This window comes from Oryctolagus cuniculus, chromosome 1, assembly GCF_964237555.1.
Source record: "Oryctolagus cuniculus chromosome 1, mOryCun1.1, whole genome shotgun sequence".
NCBI classification, from domain to species: Eukaryota; Metazoa; Chordata; class Mammalia; order Lagomorpha; family Leporidae; genus Oryctolagus; species Oryctolagus cuniculus.
In genome coordinates this window covers 96,246,949-96,262,158 of record NC_091432.1, presented here as the reverse complement: position 1 = coordinate 96,262,158, position 15,210 = coordinate 96,246,949, and the positions used below count along the sequence as shown (strand labels likewise).

The 15,210-nt window shown below is 38.1% G+C and overlaps 1 long non-coding RNA gene across 1 annotated transcript in view; it reads right to left on the bottom strand.

Annotated features, from left to right (window-relative positions):
* Window positions 1-15,210, bottom strand: part of LOC138850525 (uncharacterized) — a 73,505-nt gene that overhangs the window by 22,208 nt on the left and 36,087 nt on the right. The window contains exon 3 of the long non-coding RNA XR_011390355.1: window positions 8,884-9,012. This is a non-coding gene — a long non-coding RNA (uncharacterized lncRNA). The remainder of the gene's footprint in view (window positions 1-8,883; window positions 9,013-15,210) is intronic.

Genomic DNA, 15,210 nt, shown 5'->3' with positions numbered 1-15,210 from the left:
TTAGCCAAGTGAGCCACGGCGCTCGCCATCTTTCTTTCTCTGTCTTTCTTATCTCTTTAAACAATATTATGAGAAGCAAAATACTAAAATGTAGCTGCAAGGTTATGAGAGGTTAATTGGTAGGACAGGGCATACTGCCCTGATGTGCAGTAATTTCAGTAACTTTCCTTCAAAAAGCAAAACCACCTGCAGAGGTTAGCCTGAAGACAGAGATTTCACGTCAAAGCAGAATGCCTCTTCTCTGTTCCTAAGTATTTGCTGTATGGTAAAGTGAGTCTTCTACTACAAGGAAGAAGTACTTTGCCTGGAAAGTGGAAAATGGCAAATCAAGGCATACTCATTAGAACCCATAATTTCTATATTTGCTTTTATTTCTTAAAAAAAGATAAGGTGGGGGCCAGCATTGCGGCACAGCAGGTAGAGCCACTGCCTGCAACTCCATCATCTCATTTGGGCACTGGTTTAAGTCCTAGCTGCTCCACTTCTAATCCAGCTCCCTGCTAATGATATGGGAGTAGCAACAGAAGATGCTCTAAATATATGGGCCCCTGCAATGCATGTGGGAGACTGGAAAGATGCTCTTGGCTCCTGGTCTTGACCTGGCCCAGCCCCAGCCATTGCAGCCATCTGGGTTGCGTACCAGCAGATGGAAGATACCTCTCTCTCTCTCTCTCTTGCTCACTCTTCCCCTTTCGAAGAAGTAAACAAAAATTTTTTAAAAAGAAATATAATGTGAATCAGGTCATTGTCTCTGATTGGATGACCTGAGATGACAAAACTACCAAGTTTTCTGTTTGACACATAATAGATCTTTCCATTAGCTTGTGCAGAACTTTGTTAAGCACTATTTGTTTGTATGCAGGTGTTTATTTTTATCCTCCTGATTTAAATGTTTTAGAGTGAAAGTAGCATTCTTTCCTGTTATTTCTGGAAGTGAGGTGATATAGTAACCATGTAATGAATGTTTTGGGTTAAGTGGATGATCATATGAATGGATGAATAAACAAATCCATGAGTTCATTGTATAAATCAAGCACTATTCATCAGATAGGCAAAATAATTAAGACTGAAAGAAAGACTCAATCATCTCACAAATGGTTCAAGTTCTTGGGAATTATTTGATAAAATCAGATTTGGAAGAACTTAACTGGCCATTTGCCAAATGATGAGCATTATTGCTCTTAGTTGGTGAACATGGGTTGAATGATAGACGATAGTCATAATAGATTGTATTAAATATAATAGATATTTAAAGCAGTATTATTTCATCTAAATACAGCTGCAAGGCCATTTGAAAATTGTGAAACAATTTATGGAGACTTCAAAGATTTGTCAAAGTATCTGCTTTTGAGAAAATACTTTTTTCATAATATGTTTCACGTCTGTAATTATTTCCTTCTGGTGCTTCCTCTCCTCTGAGAGTAAATTCTGAATATTTTAACAATGTACATGACTCCACATTGTTGGCAAAATTCATCTCCTCTCCCACATACTTTATTAATTTTATTTCCTGCTCCTTTATCCTTGGCATACAAGGCATAGCCTCTGTGTCCTTCTCTACAACATGATTCCTCTTTGCCAAATGCCCATCACTACCCTAAGTTGAAAGTCCAGGAGCTGTCACTCCAGAATATGGCATTCTGTGATACTGATTATTTTAAATTAAACTTAGAGAACCTCAGATATTGGAAGAGGCATGCCCTGAGAACTCCTTGACTTCTTAAAGGTATGGATGCCCAAGGAAGAAAACAGTTACCTCTGGTCATTACCTCAGGTTTCTGTTAACTAAATTCATGTCTCAGGAAGAAAGACTGAGTCCATAAACTCACCTGAACAAAATTTTATCATAGAGAATCATGTACAAATTGTTGTAAATTCTTCAGCTCAAACAGACTTTGTCACAGTTTACTATGTGTTCTTCAAGCCTACTTAATGTCCCTAAAATCATTTATAATGCCTCACAATTGCCTACCTTCTCCATTCTCCCTTCCTCCTTATAAATGAGGACAATCAGAGCCAGTATTGCAGCACCACAGATTGAGACATGTGCCTGCAACACTGGCATCCCACACTGGACTGAGAGCCTGGGTCCTGGCTGCCCTGCTTTCCATCCAACACCTATCTAGAAGAAGGCCCAACTACTTGGTCCCCTGCAGATCTTGTGAGAGATCCAGATGGTGCCCTAGTCTCCTGACTTCAAACTGGTCCATTCCAGGCCACTGTGCCATCTGGGGAGTAAAATAGTGGATAGAAGATCTCTTTCTCACTGCCTCTCCCTTTCTCCATCTGTCACTCTGCCTTTCAAATAAATAAAATGAACTTTTTGTAAAGTGGGGCATGTAACATTTTGTGGGTAATCACACTCTTGTGACTTACCTCCATGCTGCAATTTTACCCCTTTGCATATTAATAACTATGTATGTATGCCCTTTATCCTATTTAATCATTGTCAATGTCAGTTTATCTCAAGGAACCTTCAGAGAGCATGGGGAAAACTCCATTCACCCCTCCAAATCCTACATCCAAATGTCATCTCCTCTGTAATATTGAAGCCCTATGTAATATTTCAAATTCCACTATATCTTTCTTTCCATTTCTAAATAAATGTATCAACTTCTAATATGCTATACATATTATATATTCCTCTGTTTGGGTCACTTTATCTATAAGACATGGAAAACTACTGGCTCATAAGTATTTTAAAACGAGGATCACTTTGGTAAGTAATCTGTAAATGCTCTGACCTTAAACTTTTTTTTAACTTTTATTTAATGAATATAAATTTCCAAAGTACAGAATATGGATTACAATGGCTTTCCCCCCATAACGTCCCTCCCACACGCAACCCTCCCCTTTCCCATTCCCTCTCCCCTTCCATTCACATCAAGATTCATTTTCGATTCTCTTTATATACAGAAGATCAGTTTAGCATACATTAAGTAAAGATTTCAACAGTTTGCTCCCACACAGAAACATAAAGTGAAAAATAATAGATGATTTTTTAAATGATGATGAAATCAGATCAGACCTATTGTCATGTTTAATCCCAGCGAGAGTCAAGTTGGGAATTGATAATTTCTTCTTCTTCTTTTTTTTTTTTTTTACAGAAGATCAGTTTAGTATACATTAAGTAAAGATTTCAACAGTTTGCACCCCCATAGAAACACAAAGTGAAATATACTGTTTGAGTACTCGTTATAGCATTAAGCCTCAATGTATAGCACATTAAGGACAGAGATCCTACATGAGGAGTAAGTGCACAGTGACTCCTGTTGTTGACTTTACAAATTGACACTCCTGTTTATGGCATCAGTAATCTCCCTATGCACCAGTCATGAGTTTCCAAGGCTATGGAAGCCCCTTGAGTTCTCTGACTCTTATCTTGTTTAGACAAGGTCATAGTCAAAGTGGAGGTTCTCTCCTCCCTTCAGAGAAAGGTACCTCCTTCTTTGAAGACCTGTTCTTTCCACTGGGATCTCACTCACAGAGATCTTTCATTTAGGTGTTTGTTTTTTTTTTTTTTTCCAGAGTGTCTTGGCTTTCGATGCCTAAATACTCTCATGGGCTTTTCAGCCAGATCGGAATGCCTTTAGGGCTGATTCTGAGGCCAGAGTGCTGTTTAGGACATCCACATTTCTATGAGTCTGCTGAGTATCTCGCTTCCCATGTTGGATCACTCTCCCCTTTATTTATTCTATCGGTTAGTATTAGCAGGTACTAGACTTGTTTATGTGCTCCCTTTGACTCTTAGTCCTTTCATTATGATCAATTGTGAACTGAAATTGATCACTTGGACTAGTGAGATGGCATTGGTACATGCCACCTTGATGGGATTAAATTGGAGTCCCCTGACCTTAAACTTTTTTTATCACATTCTAATCAACAATTTAATGTTGAACATAAAAAGCTAATAATTTCATAATCATATTGGTTGAATGATCACAAATATCCACAAAATTAATTTATTTTTATACTTACTAGTTTCTAAAACAATGATATTGAATACAATTTAGAGGTTTGGACTGACTGCAGCAAACCCAATAGGGCAGGCCAACTTCTTCTGTTCAGTTCGTGAGGATGAGAGGTTAAAGATTAGGTGTTGCCCAATTCTAAAATTGCAAGTAGAAAGTAATTAAGATATTTAAATTGTTGTAAGTTTGTCTTTCATAAGAGAAGGATGATTATTAAATAGAGTAATACCTTGAGATTTAAAATTTATAAATTGAATCAGAAAAATATTATTGATGCATTAAGGAAGACAGCAGAACACAGGCCTGTGATATGCTGGGTTGCACCTAGGTTCTTCTATCATCTTAAATATTAGCATAGAGTAGAGTTTTATGAAATGATAGAAATACTCCATGTGCTGCTAGTAAGATAACCTCTAGCCATATGTGACTACTTTTTTAAAGATTTATTCATTTAATTGATAGACAGTATTACAGAGAGAGGGGGAGAGACAAAGAGAGAAAGATAGAGTTTTTCCATTTGCTGCTCCACTCCCTAAATGGCTACTATGGCCAGGGCTAGGCCTGGCTGAATCCAGGAGTAAGGAGCATCATCTGGGGCTCCAAGGTGGGTACCAGGGACCCAAGCATCCGGGCCATCCTCTGCTGTTTTTCCCATGTTATTAGTAGGGAGCTGGCTTAGAAGTGAAACAGCCAGGCCAGGAACCAGCCCTGATAAGGGATTCCAGCACCACAGACAATGGCTTTACCCACAATGCCACAATGCTGGTTCTGAACTTTGTTTTTAATTCATTTATTCTCATTTTACTTGAAAGACAGAGAGAGATCATCCATCTGCTGGATCACTCCCCAAATGCCTGCAATAGCCAGCTCTGGGCCTGGTCAAAACCAGGAGGTTGGAGCTCCATCTGGGTCTTCCATGTAGGTGGGAAGGACCCAAGTACTTAAGCCATTACCTGTTGCTTCCCAAGATGCACATTAACAAGAAGGTAGATTGTAAGCATAGTTTGAACTTCAACCATGCACTAAGATATAGGATAGAGATGTCCCATGTGTGGTGCCTTAACTACTAAGTGAAATGCCATCCCTTCTATAAACTCTTTGAAATACACTGTTTTTATGTGTGTGTGTATATAAACATGTATAAACACGTATGTCTGTATAAACACATATATATACATACTAGTGGGAAATTTTGATAATCACTTAACTATCATCACAAATATATATTTGTACATATATAAGTATTTTTTTCATTTCATATTTCACATTTTTTGATTGGAAACAGTATTATGGCATGTCATCACACAAGTTCCATTTTGGTAGCATAAAGTCTCAACAGAAACTGAATTAATTTAACAGAAATACAGAAATATAAGACATTCTTTTTTGCCAAACTTGTTTAACAAGATGTTGATCTAAAATCTACCCAATTTCTACTTGCCTGTTTTACAATGAGAAATCCAGGTAAAGATTATTTTTAAAGTTGAATTTTAATATAGGAGTTTTTTTTGCAGATTCCTAAATAGTGGCCACCCAATTAAACATACATATATGTACACAATGTACATTTAACAAGGCAACTATAAGTTTTATCTTTTAGGGTGTCTGCTCAACTTACATCCTCCTTGATTAACAAACATATACACACAAGTACTTACATTGATCCCTACAGCTATTTTTATATTGTACCCATAAAATAATTCCTACTACATAGTATTCACTCACCACAACTTTACTGAATGAATCAATAATCTGATCCTTATCTTCAGGCCACAGCCGACTGGACCAACATACTCAGCTAAATTTTGTCACTGAATTGCAAAGATTGCTATTTCACACACTGACCTGGATACAGTGCAGTAAGGTCTTGTTTTGAGTTTCAGTGCTGAGGCAAGTCTTTGGAATCATATACACTGAAAAGCAAAATCAATGTAGGAGCAGAAAGTAAGAATGAAGAGGGTTTAAAAAGTGATAATAGTTCTATGAACTTTTTCAGTATACCTCAAATCCATTTCACTTTGCTTTGTGCTAGTTTACAAATAACTGTACTTGCAAAACAAATGACCCATGAAAAGATGCTATCCCAGTCAGTTGGGAACCAGAGGCCTTCCGTGAGTTCTATACCCATGGAATGGTGCTGGTAACTCAGTGGTCCTTCCCTTGGTGTTCCTCCCCTCCTCACGCCTCCATGTCCTGACTCACTAAGCTTATGATGTTTGTGCTTTATTTCAACCTTAAATTTAAATAAAACTTGCAGATGCAAAACACTTGGAACATTTGCAATCACTAACATGGCACAGTAAAAGCCATATTAACTAAACCGAAAGGTTAACTTACTAAAAATATTCTTAATATATTAATCTTTTTTCAAATATTTATTTATTTATTGAAAGGCAGAGTTACAGAGAGGCAGAGGCAGTGAAAGAAAAGGGTTTTCCATTCACTGGTTCACTCCCCAAATGGATCCAAGGCTGGAGCTGGGCCAATCTGAAGCCAGAAGCCAGGAGCTTCTTCCAGATCTCCCATGTGGGTGCAGGGCCCAAGCACTTGGGACATCTTCCATTGCTTTCCCAGGTCATAGCCGAGAGCTGGATGGGAGGGGAGCAGCTGGGACTCAAACTAGTGCCCATATGAGATTCTGGCTCAGCAAGTGGCGGCACTACCCGCTATGCCACAGTACCAGGCAATAAATTAATGTCTTAATAAAACTTTCACATAATAAACCAGAGACTGGACACCTTCTTCTTAATTGCGGTCGTTTCGCTACACTCCATTTATCAATACCTCATATATGTAATGAGGGTCATATGACTGAATTCCAGCCAATGCAGTGCAAGCAGAATTGATGTGCCTCACTTGTAGGTTTGACCCATGAAAACCTCCCAGTATACATCCTCATGCTCTTTCCATTTTGGTTAATTAAGGTGCAGAAAACTGCAGAAATCTTGGAAACAAACTAAGGAAACCACATATTGAATCTGACAGAGTCGTAAGAGGAAGACCTTGGATCACTGCTTGAAAGACAGGTTCTCTTGGGCAAGGTCTCCCACTTTCGGCTGTATGCAGTCAAAGGAAAAAAAAATGTACTCACATTAAGACACCAAAATTCTGGAGTTCAGCTGTTAGGTCACTAGCACTGCTGTAAAATACATATGGAAGTTGGCATGTGGCCCTACTTACTTTAGTGATTATAATGAAGAGGAAAAAGATGACAATGTAGGAGAAAACCATAGTATAAACGGGACAGAAAAAAACCCAGGTGCCTTCTTGTCCCACAGTCTATAGAATACAGATGTCTCAGCATAAATACTGAGATCAGAAGACTGAGATAATTAGCACTCACAATGGGAAGACAGGAAAGCTAAGAGGATGCACCTGACACTGAATAGTAGGCGGAATCCTCATCACAGCTGTCACTGAACTGATTATCTGAAGGCAAAGCATTGCTATTTCATGCAAACAATATATAATACTTAGGAAACAGCAATTAGAATCACAAGTCCTTGCATAAGTGAATAGGGCCTGATGGTGTTTACTCAATTTAAAATTGCTGGGATAGTGATAAAAAAATAAGCCCTACAAAACACTTTGGAAATTTCACTCTCAGAACATTAATGACAGGCTAAGTGTAAGAAACTGGATAAAACAAGAGATAACGAAGGATGAAAATCTCACAGCTTGTAGTTATGGGGGTTCTCCCCTGAGATCTCCTCCATCATCTGTTTCCATAGTAACTTCAGGTTTCCGTGAGCTTTGCAGATGGCGTACATTTAATGTCAAAACACTTAATGAAAAAAAAATTACTGTGTATAGATAGCACAATAGTTGCAACAGCATTTAATATTATTTACTTGATAATTTAACTACATGTTAATAACAACCCTAATATGTAGCAAGCATTTACAGGATATTTCATGCCACAACAGTGAAACTGTTAAAAGATAGGTATCAGCAGCTCAGCTCAGTGTCCAGATCAGTTTCCAAAGCTCTTTAACATGAGAACTGGCACATGAAAAGCTACTTCTGTGGAGCACAGAAACCCTTTGTTTTCCTTTGAATTTTCACCTATGTTCAAATTGGAAACCCAGCAATATGATGAAAATCACAGCCATTCTTGGAGTGACTTAATTTCTTTCTTTCCCTTAATCCAACCAGTTTCCTTTCATTTAACTATAGGACAGTTTTACTACTTATATCATCTAACATGAAATGCTTACTCTTTTTACACAATTATCATATAGTTCAATCTTAATAATACATTTTATTAACTATGTCTAACTCATTCTGTGGCTTAGTTCATTGGGTTACAACATTAAATTTGTGCTGAACCTACACTCAGGTTTCATACTTTGGTTTTTGTTTGTTTATTTGTTTGCCAAAATTGAACTCAGAAAATTTAGTGGGAGTTCTTCCAATGACCAGGCAACTGGGCATTTTTAAAATAAAGCTTTAGTGGATATAATTAATTTAAATCTCATCAAAATGTGAACAGCATTTAGTCAAATATGTAAATCTGACCATAAGACTGAGACAGCAGGTGGAAATATTGCACCTCAGGCTTCCAAAAATGATCAATCCCACAGAAAGACAAATCAGTGTCTGGGATAATCAGGAGTCAAGCAGTGTAATTAAGTGGCTGGTTTTAATTCAAAATGTTATACCTCAGACTGTAGACATCAATAATGTATAATGAAAGTACTCTTAGAATCACATTGGTTTGAAAATGTGTATGTGGGGGTGTACCTAAGGAGAAAATTCAAACTGGCAAGTTAAAGGATGCCTCACAGAGCAATATTTTTAAAAGTTATTTATTTAGTTATGTGAGGTGAGGAGGGAGAGGGAGAGGGAGGGGAAAAGGGAGGGAGAGAGGGAGAAAAAACACTATCACTGACTGACTCACATCTAAAAATACCTCAATGGCCCAGAGCTGTGAACCAAATCCAGGATTCAGGGACTCTATCCAGATCTCCTTTGTGGGTTGGTGGGATGGAATTTCTTGAGCCATCATCTGCCACCTCTCAGGGTATGCGTCAGTAGTGAGCTAGAATTGGAAGTAGAGCCAGGATAAAAACTCAGGGACTCGGATATTGAACCTGCACATTTAATTCAGCATCTTAACTGCTAAGTTAAAGGCCTACCCCAGGAGCTACCTTTCACCAAAATAATATCTTCTGATGCAGATTTATAGAACTTTACAAAAGGAGTTCAGAGTAGGAGGCAGTCTGTCAAGGAAGAAGAGTGATGATTGGAGGAGAGAATGCTCTTAAAGACCAGGACAGATTTCTTCTTCTATAACTCAAAGGCATTTAGAATACGCTGACTTAGCACATAATATTTTGGGAGCCAGCATTTTAGCTCAGCAAGTTAAGCTGCCACGTGCAACACCAGCATCACGTATGAGTACCAATTTCAGCCCAGGCTGCCCCATTTCTGATCTAACTCCCTGCTAATGGGCCCGAGAAGTCCATGGAAGATGGTCTAGATACTTAGGTTCCTGCCACCAATGTGGGAGACCTCGATGGAGTTCCAGGCTTCCGACTTCAGCCTGGCTCAGCTCTGGTCATGGGGCCACTTGGGCAGTGAACCAGAAGATGGAATATCTCTCTCCCTGTCCCTCCTTCTCTGTAACTCTGCCTTTCAAATAAGTAAATGAACCTTTAAAAAAATAATATTTTAAACTCATTTTACTCTGACAATTATTAACTGATTTTGAGAGCATATGTTTGCATGGTATTGTTCTTACAATTCCTTAGATAACTAGAAGGACCTTTTGTGTTTAAATGAGCACAAATCTGAATCTCAAAGAGCAAAACAACCTTGACCTAATCATGGCAACACTCAAAAAAGTAGTTGTGTTTCAAAAGAGCACAAGATCCATCTTGTGACCTGTGCTAGCATCACCTCTCTAAGGCAGATACCTCAGAGGAACTACTTAGGAAGGAAGGTGTATTTTTGCTCACAATTTTAGATGTTCACAGTTGAAGATCAAGCAGTCTGATGAGGGTAGAGGCAGGCAATGGTGGAACATGCATGGAGAAAAGATCACATGGTGAGCCAGGAAGCAGAGAGACCAGGAGCAGGCTCTTTCTGCACATGGTCTCTCCAGATAAAATCACCATGAATTAGTCATGGATCCCTCCCAAGACACTTAATGCAATCTATTCACTTTCCAAGTCCTTCAGACACCTTAACTGGGTTAAGTTTCATCATCCTTAATCCATTAATGTAAGACTCCATGAAGCTTTAGAAGACAATCAAACTAATACACAAACCATGACATGGTTCAAATGGAAGTTGGAGACATTTTGAAAAAAAATGTTTATTTATTGTAAAATTAAGAAGTTAATGCTTTCTATAGGATATGATGAAGACACTGCAGACCCTGAAGTAGGGCAGTGGTGTGATTGGAACTAAACTTTATGAAAGATAGTTAATAGTGGTTTAGTTCAAATAGGAGGCTACAAGACTGATTGTGAATCTATATCACTGGTTCAGGGAGTGAGAGTTTACAAAAAAGTTCCATGTGTTTCTTCATGTTGAATAGTACAAAATACTAAGAAATACTCTTTCCAAAATATTCTTTGTGAATAACATCCTATAAATAATGCAAACCACAACTTCCTCAACCATATGCAATGGAATATGAAATAGGGTGGTAGCCAAGATATTTAAAGGAGAGAAAGGATATGGAAGATTTTAGTAAGATAAGCTTTGAAGGTGTCAGAAAAGTTTTGGAAATAGCTATTGCAGTAATAGGAGGTAAGACAAATTACAGCTAAGCTTGAAATTCAAGTAAGTTGGAGAATGATAGCAACATTCCTACAAAAACAAAGATCAGAAAGATGAGCTTAGTCAGGATATGAGAGGGGAAGTTCAAAGCTGAGCTGATGCTGAGAATCACAGACAGTAAATTCCAGAGGTCTGCATAATATCCCAGTGGTGACACTCACTGGAAATTCTAGAAATGAAAGCTTCCTGAGCCAAGATAATACTTGCAGCCATGTAAACTGGTGAGATTTTTAAAAGAGAGAGTGAAGAATAGGAAAAGAATAAAAGAGAAACAAGTTAGAGAGTGTTTATATTTAACACATCAACTATGAAGAGGAGAAAAACAATAAGTAGAAGACTATAGAAGCAGAAGGACAAGTTCAACATGACAAATGGGAACAAAAAATGTCAAATCATACAGAAAGGTCAGGAAGGGAGATGATTTAATACAGGTATTTGGATTAAATGATTGAGAAATAATCAGTTCCTAGAAGTATAGTTATCATCAAGATATTTGTGGTCAAAAGAAGGAAAGCACACAAATAACTTGTAAAGATGGTTGGGAAAATACTGTTTTATCATTGTTTTGGGATGTAAACAAATATGTGAAATGAGGAAAATAGAAATGAAGAATGGAAGAAAGCAGGGTGTTCCCATCAGCGTCTTACATCCCATCTATTCCTCCAACTCACAGATCTGGATCCAAGAATGTATATTTTATTTAATTATTTTTACTTTTTTGAGGGGGCAGAGGTGGCCTGAAGCCAGAAGTCAGGACCAATCTGGGTATCCCACATGGGTGGTGGGGATCCAGGTATTTGATGGAACAAAGGTTTCAGAGGAAATGAAAAGAGAGGGACCCAAAGCCAAGAAAAGGGATGGGACTTAATTTTGAAGAGATGATTTGGGTCTGCATTATGGTGTAGTGTTTTAAGCTACCATCAGCAATGTCAGCATCTTAAAGAGTCACTGGTAAGTCCTGGCTGCTCTACTTCCTTTCCAGTTCCCTGATAATGTGCCTGGGAACAGAACTGAGGATGGTCCAAGCGTTTGGCTCCTGGCTTCAGCCTGGTCCAGCCCTGGCTGTTGGGACCATGTGTGGAGTGGACCAGTGGATGGAAGATCTCTTTCTCATCTCTCATCTCTCTCTCTCTCTCTCTCTCTCTCTCTCTTTCTCTCTCTTTCTCTGCCTTTCACATAAATAAAATGAACCTTTTAAAAAAGAAGAGAGATGATCCCATCCATGATAGAATTAATGGTAAAGGAATCCAGAGGTGTTGTGATAAAATGCAAAAATGTTGATTAAGTGCACGTAAAATTCCAGTATCCTTTGATCTCAGTGAAATATGCAAAGATACATACTGAAGTTAAAGAACTTACAGTAATGCTAGAAGACAATCTTGAAATTTATCAAGAAAATCACTATGTTTTCTTCATTACAATGATAAGTGGGGAGAAATTACATTGAAAAAATTTTCATTACCTTACAAGACCTCAGTGTACAGAGCCTTAGATAATGAGGATAAATTTTGAATTCTAATTCTTCCTTTACCTAATCGTGAAAACCATCGCTCTTCCTCTACAGGCTGTACTCACCAGCATCTTACATCCCATCTGTTCCTTCAACTCTCAGATCCAGATTCATGAATGTATTTTTTATTTAATTATTTTTATTTTTATTTTTTGAGGGGGCAGAGGCTGGCTGAACCAGAAGCAGAAGACATGACTTCAAACTGGGTCTCCCACATGGGTGGCAGGGACCCAAGTATTTGAGGCAGCAGTCTCCTAGGGTGTGCATTAGCAGAAAATTGGATTGGAAGGAGAGCTACAGCTCAAAACCAGAGACCACGATAGGACATTTGGGCATCCCAAGCAGAAAGTTAACAATTGTACCAAAATATTTGCCCAAAGAATGAATTTGTTGCAACTCTATCCTCCTTTATCCCTTACCAGAGCTTGTGCATATTTAAAAAAAAATTCTTTATCTTACTACTTCCTAAAGTAATAATACCAGCAATTATGCTAAATTTACTAAGTGCTAAAATGTACCAAACATCTACTATATTCTAGAAATTAAGATTTGAAAAAACGTACTGAGCACCTACTATGTTCCAGATGTTTAATCACTGCAGACCATCATACATGCCACATAAAATATTATGAGCTAGATGCCATGGTTTCTCCCAGATTATGTGTACAGGGAACGATGTACAGAATGATTTTCCTATATTTTTCTCACAGAAATTTTTCTCACAGAAATTAGTGGTCAAAGTCTGCTCCAGCGCTCATATTTTTAAATGTTCTTCTACCCTTAATAATAATTGTATATATGTATATATATAAACATATTCTCATTGCCTCCAGTTACTTCTTACAAAAATGCCTTACTATTTCTGAAAGCATAGTCCTTAAACTACCTCCCTCCAAAAGAATCACCTGAGTTTTCACCTGCAAATCATTCAGAGAATTCCTGGGAATTCTATTGAGACCCATCTGAGGTCTGTTACAGACAGAGCTGTTAACCTTGTCAACCATGTCAATTTGACCTGGTTGCAGGGGCCCAAGGAGGTCTGTTTTCTTCTTAGCCATCTGGAACAATACTACATTATTTTTTTTGTTCTTGATACATGCATCTCTTTTTGTATCTATTCTCACAAATGTTCTCCTTAAAAATTAATCACTCGGGCTGGCACTGTGGAGCAGTAGACTAAGCTTCCACCTGTGGCACCAGCACCCTGGCTGTTCCATTTCCAATCCAGCTCCCTACTGATGGTCTGAGAAAGCAGTGGAAGATGGTCCAAGTGCTTAGGCCCCTACACCCATGTGGGAAACCTGGAAGAAGCTCTTGGCTCCAGGCTTCTGATAGGCCCAGCCCTGGCTGTTGTGGCCATTTGGGGAGTAAACCAGTGGACGGAAGACCTCTCTCTCTGTGTCTACCCCTCTCTCAATAACTCTGCCTCTCAAATCAATAAATAAACATTTAAAAAAATTAATCAATAACTTGCTCTGTAACATATTCTGTTTCTGAAGATGTTGGTAACCAATTATACTCCTAAAAACAGTACTTTTTGAGGCTGGCTGGCATTGTGGTATAGCAGGTTAAGCCACAGCCTGCAACGTCATTATCCTCTATGGGCATTGCTTAGAGTCTCAGCAGTTTGGAGTATGAACTAGTGGATGGAAGATTTCTCTCTCCTTCTCTCTTTGTCTCCTCACCTCTCTCTCTGTAACTCAAATAAATAAACCTTTTTTTTTTTTTTTAAAAAAAAAAAAAAGTACGCTTCAGTGTGTGAGAAACTTACCCTGCTTACCTAATGCTCACTTTTTCATGCCATATCAACACATATTCACTGTATAATGATAAAGGAAAATTTATTGTCATGGAATATGTAAAGTCTGACTAAAATTTGATCATTTTGGAACAATTCCTTAGACTCCTTCAAAGTTCTTCAGCTTGTATCTCCTGAGCCTAAGTCACTCATATTCTGCCCTGAACAAGCCTGATGTTAAACTTTTCACATAGCCTGATTATTTCCATCACTGTTGCTTCAGAAGCCCTAATGTTGGAGACTGTTTCACTTAAATTCTAGCAATTTGATTGGTGCTATCAAGTCTGGTCTTCTGTAGCATCAATTTGAGCAAATATATTATTCTGTTATCCTCCTGAAAAACATGTTAGATTGCCGCAGACTCCTTACCATTCCATTCAGTTCTCCAACAGCCTGGTCTCTCCTTCCTCCCGGCACCATCAGTCCCTGCTGCTATTCCCACAGCCCATTTCTTGTGTTCTTTTTTTAAAGCTTTTATTTAATGTATACAATTTTCATAGGTATAACTTTGGGAATAGAGTGTTTTTTCCCCTGCTACACATCCTCCTTCCCCCAGTCCCATCCCACCTCCTACTCCCTGTACCATTTTTAATTAACTTTATACACAGAAGACCAACTCTATACTAAGTAAAGATTTCAAAAATTTGCAAACATGCATATACAATGTGAAAAAGTACTGTTAGAGAACAAGTTTTGCAGCTAATTCTCATAGTACAACTCATTAAGGACAGAGCTCCTAAATGGGGAGTAAGTGCACAGTAACTTCCGTTGCTAATTTAATAATTAACACTCTTACTTAGCTTTTGTTTAATAAATATAAATTCTGAAAGAAGCACTTTTGGATTATAGCAGTTTTTTCTTCCCATAACCTCCCTCCCACCAAAAACTATTCCATCTCCCACTCTCTCTCCCATCCCATTCTTCATCAAGATTCATTTTCAATTATCTTTATATACAGAAGATCAGTTTAGTAAATACTAAGTAAAGATTTCAACAGTTTGCACCCACACAGAAACTCAAAATATAAAGTAATGTTTGAGTACTAGTTATACCATTAATTCACATTTGACAACACATTAAGGACAGAGATCCTACATGGGGAGTAAGTACACAGTGACTCCTGTTGTTGATTTAACAATTGA